Here is a 14251-nt window from a genome sequence, read left to right as displayed (position 1 = left end):
ATATCATTTTAGGACTGTATCAATTAACTACTCCTTAACTAAAGGCAAGGAGCTCAGCGCTGCCACAGGGTAGAAACAAGGTGCCAGTCCAGATAAAACAAGGCCCGCAGGCCTTGTGTCTGCCATCTGTGCTCTACACTGTTAACCATCCCTTTTTTACCAATGAGAAAAATGAGTCCAAAGCAATAAGTGATGCATTAAGTCCATACATTAAGTTGAGGTAAAATTAAATATCTACTTCAAAAAAAGTCAATAACTACAAACCTCTAAAAAGATGTTTCATATCATCAATAATCAATAAACTCATGGCTCCCATTTAAAACTTTTAAAATGTGCTGCCTGCTAACTTTTACATTCATATTAATCACACCATTTCCCAGATTTAAGAATTTTATCCCACAGCAGCTGGCCAGAAAGGTATGTAGCTCTACTTCACAATTAGGTAACCAAAACTAAAAATTATACCTGGCTACAACATTCAATCTCCAAAAGGTAAATGCAACCTGAATGTCCCCTGGGCCTGTCAACCTGAATATCCCATTACACGACTCCAACAATTTTATGTCTAGAAGCCCATTGGCTCAAAAACTTCATTTATTGAAGTGGCTGGGCCTCATTTCCACTCATTCTCACTCACAGCCCACTTGTCAGAGTCTCCCTCTTTTTTATAGAAATGCCTTCCCTTTCAATATCTAGTGTGTTTTAAGATGGGTACCCCACAGTAGAAGAGCTGGGAGTTTTAATAATATAATCTTAAAGCTTAATATCCTAAGCAGACAATAGCTTGGCTTGAGAGTGAAGTTAGGAGACAAAACTAGGCCAGAATGGTCAGCTCAGTGCTCCTTTCCAAATCTGAGTTCTGTGGTGAAGCCCGGCTTACCGCGCCAGCACCCTCACCTACACGCTTCTCTCTACTAGGGACGCCACTGCCTCTCCTTGTAATCTAATCACCTATCTCGGTTTAAATATGCACGATTGTGCCCACCATTTACCTTCTTTCCCATGTAGTCCATAATGTACCAGACAGAGGATAGAGCTAGGTACATTCTTAAGTGTCCCTGAGATTTCTGAGACAGTTTAAAGAGACTGCTGTCTGCCCCAAACATACACAGGATACCCAGTGGACTATTAACTTCTCATTCTAGCTCTTTCTCTACCAAGACAACCTGTTATACAAGTTTGAAGTCTTCACAACAGGAGGACAGAGATAGTTTATTACAGCCCAGGAATTATACTTTCAGTTCAAACCAGTTTTATCATCAGTTTTCTGTAACCCACCTGCCTGAAGAAGTTGCTTATTCTCAGAGCACTCAAAAAAGATACACTGAAGCTTTAACTCCCAAAACCTGAAAAGGTGACCTTATTTGGAAATTCTTTGCAGATGCAATCAAGTTAAGATGAGATCATTGGGAGAGCCCTTAATCCAATACAACTGACATCCTCATAAGAAAAGGAGAAAGGACACAGACACACATGGAAAACACCATGTGATAAAGGAGGCAGAAACTGGAGTGATGCTGCCACAAACTGAAAACACCAAGGACTACCACAAGCACAGTGCAGATTCTCTCTGAGACCCCCAAGAAGGAATCACCCCTACCTACAGCTTCAGTTCAGACTTCTAGCCTCTAAAACTGTAAGAGAATGATTTCTGTTGTTTTTGTTTTAGACCACTCAATTTGTGGCACTTTGTTACAGCAGCCCTACGAATCTAATACATCTACCTTAAGAAACATAACTATAAACTCAAGGATCAAATTCAAAAGAAAAAAATTAACACACAATATAGTTTAGCCATAGAACTTATAGGAAAAATCATGATGAATATGCAGTTGAATTTATAGAGCTTTTCAAAGAAGATCAATAATATTTTATAAATAAGTTTAATTTTATACCAGTGAATATTTCAGAAAAGCTAAAAATACATGGGTAAAGAAAAACACGATTTTTAACAGGAACACTTGCAAAAAGAAAATGTAAACTAGAAAGACTTCCTAGGGATAGATATAATGGTCTAGAACTTCTGAGAAGTGTTTCTAGATGTGAGTCCTCTGGAATCCAAAGAATCTCTTAGTCCCTGCAGAATAAGGGTCAGTAAACTTGTCCTTAAAGAGCCAAATAGTAAATATTTTAGGCTTTGCAGGAGATACAGTGGTAACTGCAAACTACTCAACTTTCCTTGGCAACATAAAAGTAGACAATATGTAAACAAATTATCATGGCTGTGTTCTAATTAAACTTTATTGACAAAATCAGATAGTCCACTCACAGGTTGTATTACAACCCCTGGTATAGAGTAATGCTTCTTAATTGTCCTGGGATCATAAACATACAGTTGTAATGTGTCAACTTGGATAGGCTGAACTATATTTCCCATAATTCCCAGCCCTAGATATTTCTAGTTAAGGTGAGGCACAAGAAATATGACTGCAAGATTTAGAAAGTAGAAATTAAGCAGCAGCTATCTTGTAGTTCACATTGCACTTAACTGCGAGGCTAAACACATTGGTACAAGGCAGCAGCCAGACCAGCAATTAATTACTCCATTTCCCCTGGATCCTCCCTCCTTCAGCGTCTCCTGGGCCAGGTTGTGTGTTCAGCTCCAGGATGAAGGACGCCAGGTTCTCCTGCAGTACACCCACATTATCAAGATCAGAGACAGCAAGAACTAATGTGAGTTTCAGTCCACTCTCCTGAGCTCCTGTTCATGCTTGTAGGTTCCAGCTTGTCCTTGCTCTCCCTATTTTATATCTGCCTTCATTCCTGGCTACCTTCCCTATAGACTTCAAACTCCAGGTCAGGCACAAAGATAATAGCCATGATCAGTATTGATCTTTTGCAACTGTGGAAACTGGGCACACACTCTCCTAGTGGTTCTGCTCCTCTGACTAAACCTGGACCAATGATACACAGACTGCTCTTAGGATCCGTGAAAGTTATGAACCAAGATAATGAACATATACATAGAAGACAAAATCTGAAAACACATCAAAGTGGTCAATAAAATCATCTCAAAAACCTTATTAGAGGGTAAAATAAGTAAAAATTGCAAGTACCAATGAAAAAACGAAATGGTTTGAAACTTTCCTGCTTTGAAATAAAATAGTAGAATACAAATGTGTCTACCAATCTGGCTAACAATGAGTTAGCTTATCAAAGATGTCAACTGCAACAAAAATAGGAAAAGCATCCAAATTCTCTTTTGTCTAAATATAATAAATTTATCCCTGGCTGGTGTGGCTCCAGGGATTGAGTGCCAGCCTGCAAACCAAAGGGTCACTGGTTCGGTTCCTAGTCAAGGCACATGCCTGGGTTGCAGGCCAGGTGTCTGGTGCGAGAAGCAACCACACATTGATGTTTCTCTCCCTCACTTCTCCCTCCTTTCCCTTCTGTCTAAATATAAATTTAAAAATCTTTTAAAAATAAATATAATATAGTGGAATAAAAATTCTTTAATCTTGAAGTTTCAAGTGCTTTTTTTTTTAGTTGAATACTATTATTTGCTGACCTGATATTGTATTTGGCTTTGCACTGGCCAAAGATACTATAAAAAAACAAGGAAAAATACAAACTTTTATGCCCATTTACTTAATAAATAGTTGTCCACAGTCAGAACCTGGGCTACAGGGGAAGCAGAAGTGCTGCCACGCAAAGACAGCCCAAAGTCTAACAAAATGATGACTTTCAGCTGACATGAAAAGACAATAAATCTTGAAAATATCAAGAAGAATTTTCAAATGTCTAACTATAGAACACCAAAGAACTGGACATTTTATCCAACCTCAAATAAACAGCTAGTCTTTTCCCTTTCCCTGCTTAATTTCTCTCCACAGCAAATATGACCATCTGACATATTGTATACTGAATTGTTTTTAACCCACACTCAATAGGTATTTGTTGATTTGAAACCATGAACACAGTGTAAAACATCAAGATAGTAATCTTGACTTTTTAAAAAACTGTATTTAAATTATGAGATATTACTAAACAAGGATAGTCTTTCAGACATAAATTCATGAGATGAAAGGGTTATGGTAAGGAAAATACTATGTGATTACTGACAAGTCCCAAATTCCTTTTCTACATTCCTCCTTCTGCTTTAGAACTTTCACTACACACACAAAAAAAGCATGTAGAACCTTCCTCTTTTCTTTGAATAGTATTCTTTATCAAACAAAATTATTTTACCTAAGGTGAAGCTTCCATTTAGTAACTGCCCCATTCAAAACTATAGGATGCTTCTTACAAAGAAGTGGCATTCGCCGAGATTTTGTGGCTCACTACATTCCAGTTGTGTTTTCCTATCTGTGCAAAATAGTCTACAAAAACCCAAAAGAGGAAATTAAGTGGAATCTTAGGTTTCAAACTTCTTTTACATGAAATCAATACTAATATCCTTGGGGCAAATTCTATTTGACCTAACCAAGACTCTGAGAGAGAGAGAGAGAGAGAGAGAGAGAGAGAAAACAGATTATCAACCTCCCACCCCCCAAAACACTCTCAACAAAAGTTCAGTCAAAAATACTCTTTAGAAATAAGTATCTTCACGACTGAAAACTGAGCTTTAATACCAGAGGAAAAAGAAGAAATTGCATGAAATTCAATAAAAGCTCCAAAATGGTAGGCAAATAGCCAGCATTTTTTCTTTCCATTCCCTGCACATTTTCCAATCCCGTTTCAAAAGGGTAAAGATGAAGGAGTAGGAGGAGAAGGATAAAAGGAAGAAATCTAATTTAACAAAGAAATAAGAAACATCAGAGAAAACACTTAAAAGCAAAACAGAGCTGATGGTCTCACCTGGAAAACTGGAATATATCTATATGTATAAGGCTTGCTTTTTTAGCATAGGATTTATAAAAGCAAGTTCCTAAGAATAAAATTGTAATCAGGGATCTACCCCACCTCCAGTATAACAGAAATGATAACAAAAGTACCATAGTGAGTCCCCAAAGCCATCTTTTGAGCTATTTTTAAAAACAAAAGGATAGTGCAAAAAAAAAAAAAAATCAAACAATTCTTTAGTCTCTGGAGCAGGAAATAAATGGGATGAAGTACATCAATGTTTGGTGGGGCCATTTAAATCCATAAATCAATGGAATTGCGGCTGCTTTTTACTGATATTTCACGCCCACTCCATATTCTGTAATCCCTGTTCTTACATCTGCTCCCTTGGGTCTACCCGTGAATGAGAAGCCTGGCTGATTACTTACCCCCCTCTTTCCACCAATGTCTTCAACTTGTTTCTCTTCATTTTTTTCCACATGTGTGTGCCACTAACCCTTGTTACCCCTTAAAATTCCTTACCTTTTCCTAAAAAAAAAATTGTCTAAATCCCCTTTAAAGTACTGATGTTCTCTCTATCTTAACCCTGTCATAAGAGCAGGGCAAGATGCCTAAGGAAATGGGACCTGGGATACTAATGTTGTCTTTGTTGCCTTTGAGGAAGGGATAATCTACACATATGATATAAACGCATACTTCTTTTTAAAAAGAAATCCTGAGGAGACTTCGATCCTAAAAAGCTTGCACACAAATTCATCTGCTTTGTAATGAATTTCAGGAATGAAATGTAACTTCCTTCAGGAATGAACATCGTAGATCTCATCCCAGTGGTCCATAAATTGAGCTTCAGAAGATAGACAATTCTTCTACCTCCATGGCAGGTTTTCCGTAAGTGTTCACTAGGAATGGCAAACTGAAGGACACAATGATGCAATTATTATTTCCATACTGTGTTTTGTTGTTGTTATCTAAAGGAGAAGGAAAATGAGGTTTTCTATCACAGGAGCAAAGGAGTTGCTAAAGAACTCTGGATGCCCCACAGGCTGTGTATGTACACACTCCCAGAGGCACCTTTCCTTTTGCACGCTTGCACACTGCTCAAACAGACAGAATTCAGCCCTTCCACTTGCAGCAAGACATTTCTCTGTATGACATTTGGCAGATGCATTTGCAGGGCGCTGCCAATTCACCCTGAAGCCCTCCATTTTAATCAGCATCACATAAAGTTTAACACATGCTTTGAAATGTGCACCAGATCCAAAGCTTTGCCTGGGGACAGGGATGGGGGGTACTTGCTGCGAAAACACATACCATCCCAGCCGCTACTCCATAAGCAATTATCTTTCACCTTTGGCTGAACCAGGAGAACTGTCAACAGCAACACTGCTGACCAGAGGAGAGGTTATGGGATCAAAGCAAGAAAGAAGGCTGAATACTTCGGGGTTCAGCTTGCCTATTTGTTAATCCTGCTGGCTGCATGGAAGAAGCATTCTCTGTAGTCACCAGGACAAAGAAAGCACAGCTGTAAGAGAAGTAGCTATGACTACACTGGAATTTTAAGAAGGTTTCCCAAGTTGGTAAAGCTCCAGCAGCACAACAGGACTACCACGTATCAAAAGCTAAAGAACTGATATCAGCAAACTCAAACACACCAAGAAACTGCAACTATGAACTGAGTTTTGTAGAGAAGAGGATTAAAACAAACCTCATGCATTGTAAATAAACACTTGTTTTTATCTCCCATCCAAATACAAGTTTAAAATATATGAAAATATTCTTAAAGTTTTTCTTAGCATATGAAAACCAAAAGAAAGTTACCTTTGATGAAAAAAACAATATAAAGGAGAGATGGAAGGCCATATACCCCGATCCCTCATACCAGCCCCTAAACACACACACACACACACAACCTCTTTCCTACGTGCCAATTACAAAATATATGACACTCTACCTCTTCCACAAGTAAAATTAATTTCTTATAACCAGAATAACAAACACATTTCTCCTCACATGCTATCTATAAAAGGCCAGCCTACATCATGACACTGAGGAGGCCTCTAAGGCTTAGTCTAGTGCAGGAAAAAGGGTGCCATGCTGAGTCACTGATTCTGTCAGGTTGATGCTAACGGGCATACCAGTGCCACCAGGGACTTGTGGCACACAAACCACTCCATATCAGTTTGACCCGTGATTTCCAAAGTGGGTGTGTCTACCCCCAAGGTCAAGTAAAAACAAATCATTAGTACCTACACTTATATTCATGTTCAAAAAAAAAAAAAAAAAGAAAGAAAAAAGCTAAGTTTTACTAACATTTGATTTAAGAAATGACACAGACATCCTCACTCTCTGCTTGTCAGAGAGTCGAGTACCGCATATGGAATTCAAGATTTGTATATTGTGGAAAGAATGCAAAGTAGTTGATATACTACCCTAATTTGTTTCTTTTCTTTCAGCTTATTGTGATGTATTGTAGATTACATGTGCTCATAAATAAAATTAGATCATATTATCTAGTTTCAGTTAAACTTATAGAAAGTGGACAAATGGCTTTAACATATTCCTAACCAAAAACTGTAATAGTAATAATGCTAGCACATGCAAATGAGATGATAATAGCAGGGTGGATATTGTCTCTGTCCCAGTGCTTCAAAGCCATCATAACATCGGGCCCCAGTGCATCACGCCTCCCTGGGCACTCCCCTAGGCAATGTGACACTGCTGCTTTTCCTATCACAGGGTGAGGATCGTTTCTCCACTCTCCAGAATCTGCACTGGCTTTGTGACCTGCTTTGCCTAACAGAATGTGATGGGCATTTTCAAATTCTAGAGTCTAAACCCTAGGAAGCCTAGAGCTTCAGCTCTAGTTCTGTCTAAACCTTCAGACGACCATGGTATGAGGAAGCACAGTTTAGCCCCCTGGGGAGAGAGGCCAGGTAGGGGACAACAGCTGGCACCAGCTGCCAGCCAGCCACATGAGTGATTCCAGGTGAGGTCAGGGGACAAACGCTCCAGCTATGCACAGCCTGAAGTGCTGATCCACGGACTCATAAGAAATAACAAATCAGTATTATTTTAAGCCATTAAGTTATGGGGTGGTTTGTTAAACAGCAATGGAAAACTGATACACCTGGGAAGAACCCCTTGCCAAACATATCATGTGGTAAACATAAAAATGATCAAAGCAGGTCTAACAGAAAATAACCCCCAAATTTGAAATTATCAGGGCTACTTGAAAAAGGGACTTAAATGCATTATTAACAATGGATCCCTCCCCTAAATATATATCCTGCCCTAAGATAATAGCTAATGAGAGTAACATATGTATATAATTTATAAATAAATGAAATATACATATATGGGGTACATATACACAAAAATGCTTACTGAAAAAAGTCCATAATCAAAAAGTTTAGAACCAATGAGTTAATGAGAATACACTATACAATTTATAAATACAAATGTACGCATATTAGGCACAAATGTTCAAATCCTTTTGACTATAAGAGTGCCAAATTTTTTAAAAATCCCTAACGACTGTAGTAAATGTTGTAAAGTAAAAACTCACCAGGCTGTTTAGCCCACCTCTACTTCCAAACATTTTAAGTTTCAAACTATCCCAGGAAGTAAGAATCTCCACAATTCTTATATTCTGCTTTGACTAATACAGTGCATTTTCATTTTACAATATTATGTATACTCCTCCCAATTATACAATATTCTACTTACTATACTACTTACTACACCTAAATCACCCCACAACTATCAAGTTTCTTAGTGGATTTCCATCTTGGATAAACGATGATATCATTCAATGACACAGGGACTATGGAAGAAAAGCATGGGAGAAGGTGTGGTGAAAAGAAGAGGGATTAAAGCAACATGGCCAACAAAAGGGAGACCTGAGCATGTCAACTGACATAGAGTTATTGAAAAGCAAAGGATGAAGAAAAATGGAGAGGAGTAAGGGAAAAACAGAACAAAAAAATGAGACCGAGCACAAGTAGAAGAAATAGCTTAAACAAGAGAAACAGCCTTATCCTCTGAGAGTGGCATTAAAGCAATAAAGGAATAGTAGAGACTTAAATAGCAAAGGAACAGGGGTGCTGAAAGCCAAGAGAGTTTCTGCATAACGTAATCCTCAGTTCCTCTACGACATTGGTTAAGAGGTAAGGTCACCCATAAAGAAAATTGAGATTTTTCTTGTGCAGAAAGAGGTCAAGTCTTTCCCAAAGTAAAATGTCTTTTTATATCATTCTTAATATTTAAGTGGATACCAATTTTAAACTTGTTCATACTAGGCTTTCTCTACCTATTTCAAGTCAAAATTAGAATTTTGATATTATTTTCCCTACTCTATTTCTTCTGTAATACCTGTACAATAGAATAAGGAGAGAGGAAAATAACTGACTAAAACACATGAGCCCTGACTGGTGTGGCTCAGTGGGCTGGGCACTATCCCGCAAACTGAAAGGTCACCGGATTTGCGGTCAGGGCACATGCCTGGGTTGCGGGCCAGGTCGCCAGTTAGGGGCGCACAAGAAATAACCAATCGATGTTTCTCTCACACATGGTTGTTTCTCTCCCTTTCTTTTTCCCTTCCTTTCCTTCTCTCTAAAAAATAATAAAATCTTTTTTAAAAATCACACATGAGAAGTCAGAACCAGAGCAAAGTTTGTAAATATAACCTTAACCAACTTTCACAGCAAAATGAAATATAGGTCAACTTATTCTCTGATACCTATCTGCTATTGAAACTCGGGTACTCAGAAAGAGTTATCAATATCTTGAACCTACTAATCATAAAAAAATAGCATCCATTTTCACTAACAGTATAAAATGAAACTGAGACAGTCACAACTTTATTCAACCTTTTCTATGAACTCTTCACAAATCATGATAAAATTAGAATAGGAGAATCCCAGACTATGCTACTGACTCTGATACTCATTGTGGGCCTGAATATCCAGATGGCTCCCACCGGGGAGATATAATTGAGTGTATTACCCAGAGGGCCTAAATGCCCTGGCATTTTGTTAAAGATTTCTATTCACATGATAATTTTTCTAAAGAGAGGGTTCATGGCTTTCATTAGTTTGTCAAAAGGTTTATGGCTCTAAAATGTTTACAAACTACTGCTGTAGGTATCTCTATTCTCCCATGTTACAAGACCGACTCTGACTGAAGACTTACCAAGAAGCACGAACCAAACACAGGCCAGGAAGGCCACAGCCTGCTCATCTGACAGCGAGGAGACCCCTGTGCAGCATGCTGAGGAGACCTGACGTCATTGTGTGGGAAAGCAGTCTGCACTGCTCTGTGGCATTTGTTTGTTTTCTTATATGGTCTACTTATAAGTAGTAAGAGAATTAACAACAGACTTCAGCCTATATTAAAAAATAGGATTATACTATTGACCAAAAAAAGAGATACTCCTTATCCTCAAATTCTCTGACATCACAGTAAAATCACCAGATACACGGTATTACCATGATGTAGCCCTCAAAAGCAGATTAAGACCATCATGTAATGGAACTATGTATCTTGTTATACACAAAGATGGAAAAACCAATCTCTTTCTCTCTCTATTTCTCTCTCTCTCTCCCTCTCTCTCTCTCTTCCCCCCTCTCTCTTTTTCGCCCCTCATCTCTCTCTCATGACTTTGAGAAAGTAAGGGCTACTCCCAGTTGTTGCTTCTGAACAAATTTCTTAAGGAAAATGAAGTACAGAAAAACTCATCAATAAATTCAATAATTATAATCTACTTATTAAATTGAAAAGATTTCAGTTTTGCTCTTTGTCTCTTTTTCTTCCCTGCAAAGAGATCATGAATTCCTCAACACATATATAAAGAAAGACTCTTTGTTCAGTTAGTACCGGAGCACAAATTACACACTTAAAATTCACTGGTTTACAGATTTCAGTTTGGGAAGATGAAAAAGTTCTAAAGTTGGATGATAGTGATGAGTTGCACAAAAATGTGAATATATTGAATGCCATAAAACTGCACATTTAAAAATTATTAAAAAGGTAATTTTTTTTAAAAAGGTACCTTCTATGGTATGTACATCTTACCACAATAAAAAAACACTTCACCAGTATACAGAAGTGAGAAAAGTTCAGTGGAGGAGAGTCGAGACAAAGTTATACCTAAGTGAAAAAATCTCATCTGGGCTTTCAGAGAAAAAGCACATCTCAAGATATCAAAGTTGTATACAACAGACATGGGTTTCATCAGCAAATTACTAGCCTAAGAAGATCAAGAAAATATTAAAACTTTTACAATATCCATGGAGATTCCTTGTTATGAAATGCATTGAGTGCTCTCCCAAAGAGAAAAGAAGTACATGTATATATACTATAACAAAAATTTGGTGAATGCCTAGTTAATACAAAGCAGTGTGCTAGGTTCTGGGGGAACAGAAAGATGAAACCAATTCAGATTCATGCCCTTGAAAAAAATGCCAGTAAATGATTATCACCTTAGTACCACTACACTAGCTACAGGTTTCCCTCTTCCAAACACCTGCCCAGGTCCCTTTTATTACCTAGTGTTCTGCAAGTGGGTCCCCTGTGTTTTCAAAGTCCACTTTCTCGTGGGTGGTTGCCACAGGACAGAACTCGTGTTAGGCACTGGCACTGTAACACTGCTTTTAAAAATAAGGGCTCTCCAATTCACTGCTTCCCTCCCAGTCTCACACCATCTCACTGGTACAGAGTGTGATCATCTCCCCTAACAGGCCACTCTCATTTCTAAAACAATATTCTCTCAACTTTTAAAAATTCTCAAGTACTTAAAAATTGACATAAAGATCTATTATCAGTGCTCTGTATGAACGTCTCACCACACTCTGAGGCCTCCACACTTGGCTGACTCCTGAGTTTAAGCAAACACAAACACCGCACACACACGCCACAACCAGACAAAGCCTTTCTGTGCCCCCAAACAACAGCCCGAATCTGCAGAGAATTTTCTCCTCCACATGCACAGCCACAAGTAATAACTGAAAGCTGTTCTAAATTTGCTATAAATGTGCAATTAGAAAAGCATGTCAGGAAGGTAAAGTAGCCTGAACTTGTCAACAAAACGTTTTTTGCAAGCTTTTAAAACAAAACATAATCGGTTGAAAAATTTTAGCTCACAATATAAACCCTCGCCACTGCACTGTTCGTTAGCCTCCCACAAAGAACACAGAAGTCTATGATTGAAAAGTTCAACTCCAATGATCTGACCATCTCCCATACTTCCTGGTCCGAAGTGTTAAATCCCCTGGCCACCTCGGAGCGGTCATGTAGCCATTCGCCTTCTAATGGAAACAGAGAATCCATCCCAAGACAGTCAGAATCAAAGGTGATAAACCCTCTTAACCTTGGAATCCCACAGACCCAGAAAAAGAAACAATTTAGATGTTCATCTGTCAGTATTCAATCGCAAACATTTAACTTCATGGTTTGGGTTTGGGTTTGGGATTCATACTTCTGTTGAGATCCTGACCAAGAGAGTAAGAGAAATGCCACATTCCCAATCCATGAGTAGTGTAGCAATATTCAACTGCAGTTCTGGCAGTCCTAAGTATTTGCTGAATGTGCTTCGCATCCAATAGTTTTGATTCACTTCACGGTCAGTGGCCAAGGGTTGTAGGTGGAGAGAAGCTTTGACTACAAAGGGACAGCACAAGGGAGTTTTGGGAGCTGATGAAATTGTTCTGTATCCTGTTTGCAGTGCTGGTTACATGAATCTCTGCATTTTTTAACAATTCATGCACACGCCAAAATAATGAATTTTATTGTATGTAAATTTTTTAAAAAATTTAACTGCTTTAGGGTTACCTGCTAAAATACTTTGTCAGGAAGACCTAGAAGGACATGAGACAATACAACTAAGCGAGAGTCCTCTTTCTAAACCATCCTTAATCTGCTTCTCTGGCTCTCCTGAACATGTCTGAATATTTCTTTTTCTCCCTTTCTTTTTATTTCCTCACATATCAATTCCCCTAGCATTATTTTGATGGAGGTTTTGTGCTCAGTAAAGAAAACATCTGACAGAGGGTAAGAATAGACCACTTGCTGAGAGCACAACAATCCTAGGAATTCTCCACTGGTGTCTCCAGGAACCGTACGCACCATGCCGCAGGTCACAGGGAGTACCATGGGGACCGGGCAGGCTCCAGGTCCAAACCTCAAACTTGGCTCCACTGCACTCTGTGAAATCCATTTAAGTCTCATTAATTTCTATGTTCTGAATTGCTTATTTAAACAGATCTAGGGTTTAGTTTCTCATTGTTGTTAAAGGCATCATTACAAATATAGTAAAAAATAAAAATAAACAAACAAACAAAAAAATCTCTGCATTTCCTAACACCAAAGCCTGAAGATAATATGGAAAACCTCTTAAGGTTAAAAAAAATTTTCCTTCCTAAATGTGACTCAGGTTTTTCCAAACCAGTTTGTTTTAAAATATTCATAAAAAAATATAGTTGCAATCATTTAATACAAAGATGGCAAGAAGAAGAGATGATTGGTATCAGGTTTTTAATACCTAAGCCACCCCCCCAAGGGACGACTTTGATTTCCTGATAAAATCACATAGATCTCAAAACAAAAATCATCCAAATATGCCATATTTATTGTGTGTGCTGTGTGTTGGACACAGTACTAAGTACATACATGATCTTATTTGACTTTTATTAATAAAAGAGGAAACCAACACTTAGATTAAATGTTTTGTCCAGTCACATTATAAGTGAGAGAGCCATGCCTTAACCTAGCTTTCTTGATTCCAAGCCTACATTCTTTGATTTTGGAGATAATACAAAAGTTTTTCTACAAAAAGACTTGACTAGGAATGGATATGAGTTTACACTTCCTAAAAATTATTAGAAAGAGGGCTGATTGATGCTTAGTATTATGTAGTATCACTATAACAGGATAAGCAAGGCAAGTTCACAGTAATAAATGACGATGGTCCTTGAGAGTGTCAACAATGAAAATAGTCTCCTTTCTCCCAATCCTAAGTATGTTAAAGGGTCTACAACCTTAGACTGCTATCTCAAAGACTTCACTTGTTTTTTAAAAAAAGATTGAGTTTGATGATTATCAAACAAGTAAATTTGGTTGGTGTAAATTTGGTTGGTGCTATTTCCTCTTTATAATATTTGGTAACTCATAATTCTTCTACTTATAAAATATTACAGTAACTTCTATAATCAAGTACATGAGACCTATTTTCTTGGTTATTAATGATGCCTACTAGCCCAAGAAAAGCATTTTTTTAAAAAGACAATTGAAATGACCAAGCAAATGAGTCATGCCCTACAAGATCTACTTCATAGAACCATATTAAACAGATCTAAACTTAGAATAAAGAAGAATGAAATATGAAAATTTAAGATGGAATTCAAACAGTAGAATAAATGATTATCTGCAGGCGGGATCCAAGGGTTAGCCACATTTAATTTAAAATGATCTAAAA

At 37.8% G+C, this 14251-nt stretch overlaps 1 protein-coding gene and 1 long non-coding RNA gene across 8 annotated transcripts in view; one reads left to right on the top strand and one right to left on the bottom strand.

The window, feature by feature from the left end:
• Nucleotides 1-14251, bottom strand: part of EXOC6B (exocyst complex component 6B) — a 559588-nt gene that overhangs the window by 431420 nt on the left and 113917 nt on the right. The window lies entirely within an intron of this gene.
• Nucleotides 148-13833, top strand: LOC118501125. Its single transcript, XR_004903720.1, has 3 exons — nt 148-442; nt 12065-12066; nt 13713-13833. It is a non-coding gene; the product is annotated as an uncharacterized LOC118501125 (long non-coding RNA).

This window comes from Phyllostomus discolor, chromosome 6 (genome assembly GCF_004126475.2).
Source record: "Phyllostomus discolor isolate MPI-MPIP mPhyDis1 chromosome 6, mPhyDis1.pri.v3, whole genome shotgun sequence".
NCBI classification, from domain to species: Eukaryota; Metazoa; Chordata; class Mammalia; order Chiroptera; family Phyllostomidae; genus Phyllostomus; species Phyllostomus discolor.
Note: the sequence above shows the minus strand (reverse complement) of the source record. Positions and strands in the feature narration are given on the sequence as shown.